Source organism: Pteropus vampyrus, unplaced genomic scaffold, assembly GCF_000151845.1.
Source record: "Pteropus vampyrus isolate Shadow unplaced genomic scaffold, Pvam_2.0 Scaffold10, whole genome shotgun sequence".
In the NCBI taxonomy this organism is placed as follows: Eukaryota; Metazoa; Chordata; class Mammalia; order Chiroptera; family Pteropodidae; genus Pteropus; species Pteropus vampyrus.
This window is the reverse complement of record NW_011888791.1, coordinates 15,439,021-15,444,733: the sequence shown is the minus strand read 5'-3', so window position 1 is coordinate 15,444,733 and position 5,713 is coordinate 15,439,021. Positions and strand designations below refer to the sequence as shown.

Below are 5,713 nucleotides of genomic sequence, written 5' to 3'. Positions count from 1 at the left end.
CATGTACCTCATGATGATGATGGTGATAGTAATGATGAAGATAATGATAATAGCCCTTAAGTAAATATACTTAAGTCATTACATGAAGAGAAAATGGTCTTTTCCAGGAAAATCAATCATCATTTCTTTGACATGTAAGAGATTGTATATTATACACCTGTTTGCTACAGAAATCAGAGTCTATAAAGTGTTCTAAGGTCTCAAAATTAAAAATGCTTAACTCTGCATATGCATTTTATAAATGTATATGTATGGCAGAAAGCCAGAAAGTTCCTGGAAGACAACAGGATGTTGGCCCAGCTTTATAAAGTATAGGTTGCTATAGTCATCACATTCTTTAACGGACAAAGGGGAAGTAAGAGACATGGGCCATATCTTTGGCATACTGTATTTCTGCATTTCTAAGATGCACCAACAGCATTTGGGGAAAACAAAAAAGGCAGTGTATTAAATGTTTATACCAATGATAAGCTACATTTTGATTTTAAAACTTTAAAATAAGAACAATGAAATTATATCTTAGAAGCAAGGAGTACTGTACTTTCTGTTTAGGCCCTCTGTAGCACGTTTCTCTATATCCTGAAGGAAAAGCAATTTTGATAATATCATTGCTAAATATATGCACAATAGTCTTTCAAATAGAAGCCATAGAATCAGAATACTCATAACTAGACATAATGAACTGAATAGTGTTTTTATAGACTCAAACTATGGAATATGAAGAATTTGGAGAGGACATGAATAGTAGAGACCAACTTCTCTATGCCTCAGTTTTCTCATTGATAATATAGGTAAAATAAAGTACCACCCTCATAAGATTGCTATGAAGATTAAATAAGATAATACATGTAAAGCTATTAACATAGTGCCTAGAACATAATACTGTCTACTGCTCTGCAGAAATTCAGAAGAAACTACAAAGAGAAGGCTGGGGATTATTTATTTCTGGTATTATTCAATCAATTCAACGAATATTTAATGGCCATCTACTTTATGCTAAGAATTGGACTGGGAGCGGCTCTAAGAAAAAATAAAGTGCTGTAATTGTCTTAGGAAGAGAGAGCGGATGAGAAATATTGGATATATTATATTTTATTAACTGAAATTTGTTTTTAAATATTGAGTATACTATACTTAAATTATCAAATATATTAAACTTTAAGTATTATGTTACATTGCTCTAAATATACATATTTAGTTTAATGTATACTATTTTATATACATGACTTAGAGATAATTTTGTATTTGTTAATAATGCTAAACAACGAATGTTTTATTTTTAAGTATTACTAACCATTGCCTCCCCAAGAAAATAGCAATAAATGAGCCAACTGGAGTAGAGCCCTCATCTCTAATTACTGGGCCTTAGGAATAAATAAATCAAGAACTACATCTTACATCTGAAACAGCAGACTTAGAGATGTACTAGGACGGAACAGATCCTTGTTCCTGAGGGTGAATGAACTTGTAGGACACTTTAAGATTAGACGATATCCTAGGTATGTGTATTAGCCAGTCTCCAAGATAGCCTCAGTAATCCTTGCGTGGATAACTGCAGCCCCAGCCAAGATCTGATTGCAACTTCATGAAACACTCCAATCAGGAACTTCCTGGTCAATCCCTTTCCAAATCTCTGACCCACAGAAACCATGAGAGAGAATTTGTGATTATTGTTGTTTTAAGCCACTACATTTTAGAATAATTTATTACTGATACAGAATGTATTGATGTTGGGTGAAAAAAAGAAAAAAAAATCTACATTAAAACCCTTTGTTGGAATGCTTTACACGCTCCACAGAACAGAATAACCCATTACACAATTAGTCACAAATACAGTCCTTGAGTTGTTTGCCCATACACACGAGTATTGTCTAAAACATGTCTTCTTTGTAGCAGCGAGATCCTGCCTCCACTGTGCTTTGCTGAGTTCGCAAATCCGTTGTAACCTGTAGCTTTCTATCACTTCTCTGGCTCTCCTCTCTTGCTAAGCTTTGTTTTCTGGCAGTCATTGAAACCTTCTGCCACTGCCACAGCTACTGCTGCTGCTGCTGGAAATGCCATAGCCACCTTGGTTTTGTGGTTTGGCAAAGTACTGGCTTCCACCACCACAGGGGCCAAAACTTCTGCATCCAAAGTTTCCTCCTTTCATGGATCCAAAATTTGAAGATTGGTTGTTGTAATTGCCAAAATCATTGTAGCTTCTGCCACCTCCAAAACTGCTTCCAGCATCACCATATCCATTATAGCCATCCCCACCGCCACCATATCTTTCACCACCACAGCTGCCACCAGAGCCTCCTCTACCATTGAAGTTTCCCGCATGACCAAAGTCACCAAACCACCTCCACCACCACCATCAAAGGTTTTAGAACCACTTCGACTGCTTTGGTTGGATGAAGCACTAGCCACCTCTTGCTTAGATAGGGCTTCCCTTACTTCACAGCTGTGGCCATTCATAGTATGGTGTTTCTGAATGACAATCTTGTCTAGAATCATGATCATCAAAGGTTAAAAAGCAAAGTGTCTTCCTGTCGCTACCTCGGTCAGTCATGATTGTGACTACGTTAGATTTCCTGTACTGTTCAAAATACTCTCTCTGGTGATGTTCTTCAGTGTCTTCTTTAACATCACTAATAAAACTTTTTCACACTTAAGCGGGCACCAGGTGTTTGAAAATCTTCCTTTGAGACAGCCTTCTTTGGTCCCACAAGTCTTCCATCGACCTTATGTGGCCTCGCATTTATGGCTGCATCCGCCTGGCCCACAGCACCATGCACGACAAACCCAAAACTTCTGGAGCGCTTGGTGTTTAGATCTTTCATCAGCGCTTGCACAGTCCGTGAGCATTCCCCATCGCTCAGAATGGCTCCTCAGACTCTCATGGGTTGTTTCAAAGCTCAAACAGCGGACGAAGAGCTTCTACGGCTTTGGGGGCTCTTTGGGAGACTCTGACTTAGGTTAGACGACCGCGGGAGAGGAGACTTTAACAATTTACTCTGTGGCATCCACTGACAGAAAGGATAACCTGATTTTTAAGAGCCAATCGACTTACTTAAACTAAATCAAAACTCAAACATACACCTATTAAGAAATTAGCTGAGAAAAACCAGTAACTTTAATCTCTTATTTTTTCTTTAAACGTTTTCTTTTTCACTTTGAGGAAATCCCTTCTGGGAGCTACTAGTTACTCTGAAAAAACATTTATCAGAAGTTCAGTAATTCCTTCTATTTCACCTCAGCTCTCCCCTTGGAACCAACGCGTGCCTCTGACCTCCTGTTATGACTTTAAGGCTAAGCTAAGCTCTCCCTCTTTGCTCCTGCAATATTTTGAGGGGTTTCCCAGCTACTTGTGTGGACCTAGGGAACTATGACACTTTCATGTAAAAATCCCTACATGTGAATTGTGTCAAAGATACATAGAGCAGCAGGTCACAGTAAGATTAATTCCAGGATAGGGCGTGTGGTATGAGTTGAGGGTATTTGGGAAAGCTCCCTCCCAAAGACCTCTTTCCTTTTGTTTCCCCACAGAACCCATGATCCCATTGTGGACAAAAAAGGAGCCACAAACTAAACCTGACAAGCTCAGGGGAGGCCTGCATGGTGGGCCTTACAAACTCAGAGACTGAAAACAAGCACCTAGGATGGTCTGAATGTAAAAATTCCTAACTAAAAGCGAGTCATGGCGAATCATGTCCTAGGCCTATAGCTTTCTTGACAAAGGTCAGTCTCTACCTTAAATGAGCCTGTCTAATGCCTTTTTGCATCTAAGATAACATACCTTTGAAATGTCAGAGCAATCTTCTTTTCCAGAACCCTCAAGGCACAACCACTGGCACCAGAGCAGGAGACCACAGAACACCTCTTTGTTATCTTGTTCTCCACATATCATCCCTACCTGCTATAAATGTTAATTATTAACTATCCTTACCCACCAATGTAAAAGAAATGTCTCTCCATTTCACTTTTTATCCACTTTCTGAGATTTCTCCTCTTTGCTTTCTCTTATCCCCTTAATCTACCACCAATGGGTTTCATGTGATACTCCTTACATCTCCTCCTTTTATTCTAATGTGTATAATAAGCTGCAGAACAGCCTTCTCTAGAGCATTTTCTCAATCCAATGAGATTTTACTTCCTGGCAATTGTCATCAGTTGGGCTCAAATAAACTCATAAAAATTCTCTACAGGTTTGGACATTTCTTACGTTGATACCATCCTTAGATGAGTATGATTCTGTCACCAATTATGATGTGTGGGTTTTTTCCCCACACCAAGCAATTCTCCAACTCCAGCTGGGCATCTTACAGTTCAATAGAATTCTGACACTATCTACCTGGATTTAGCATCAGATCCTACAGGTTAGGGGATCAGTCCTGCAAGATTGCCCGCACTCAGATGACAATTGCAAGTCCAGGCTGTTACCTGTTCTTCTGACCGACTGGTCAGAAGAAGGTCCCAAGACCCAGTTCCTGGGTTCAATTAATTTGCTAGAGTGGCTCACAGGACTCAGGAAACTGGTTTACTCACTAGATTACCAGTTTATTACAAAGGATATTTTAAAAAGACCTGAACAAAAGAGCTTCTGTCCCCATGGAATTTGGGGCCTGACACAATGCATGTGGAAGCGTTCTTGTTCACCAACCTATGAGCTCTCTGAACCCCATCTTTTGAGGTTTTTAATGGAGGCTTCATTACATAGACACGATTGATTCAATCATTGCCCATTAATTCAACCTCCAGCCCTTCTTTCATCCCTGGAGGTCAGGGAGGTAGACTGAAAGTTCCAACTCTCTAATCACCTGGTTAGATTTTCTTGGCAACCAGCCCTCATCCTGAGGTAGGTCCAAAAGTCACCTCATTAATATAACAAATGACACCTTTAACACTGTCCTCACTTGGGAATTCTAAGGATTTTAGGAGCTCTGTGCTAGAAACAGGGATTAAGACCAAATATATATTTCTTATTATAAATCGCAATATCATAACGAGCCATCATTAGAGGGCTCCAGGATTCCTTTTTAAATTGTATATAACCTTGTCGAAAGGATATTTCATTTGCCTTACAGATCCAATCTCCACCCTTCTTAACCCTGCTGGGTAGAGTGACTAACCCGTATAGACTGGTTCAATGCCTCTGACTTCCAGTTGGGTTTGACCAATGAAGATCCCCAGCGGAGATCAGAGGAAGAGAGTACAGTCAAGGTGGTGTTATAATTGCCCAACTTCACCCCCAAAAGGTCACCTTGGGCTGTCTGAGTCCCATGACCAAAGGTCACAGGTCCTCTTCTGGCACACTCCATGTCTCTGGAGAGTCTGTTCCCTCTCTTCATCGTTCCAGTCTTAAGGGTGGGAATAGGTATCTTGTTGTCTCCCTACACACTGCACACACTTGTGTAAATAGTACCTTTATTAAGCCCACCTTGAATTATCCTAATTTGAGTGCGCCATCTGTTTCCTCTTGGGACTTTGACAGATATATCGTGATAGAAGCAATTTACCAAACTATCGTTGGCTATAAACATCCAATTATAAATTAGGTTATGAGACTGCATTTCAAGGTATAACTACATAAATTTGTGCTCAGAGGGAATGGGACATAGGAGAAATAAACCTTCATTGAGAAAAAAGAGAAACAACACAATGAAACCAGGAGATGAGAGAGAGAGAGAGAGAGAGAGAGAGAGAGAGAGAGAGTGTTAGTTTTAGTTTTAAT

At 39.7% G+C, this 5,713-nt stretch overlaps 1 pseudogene; it reads right to left on the bottom strand.

Moving 5' to 3' along the window:
• Positions 1-1,916: 1,916 nt before the first annotated feature.
• On the bottom strand, positions 1,917-5,330 carry LOC105303513 (annotated as a pseudogene).
• Positions 5,331-5,713: the final 383 nt, after the last annotated feature.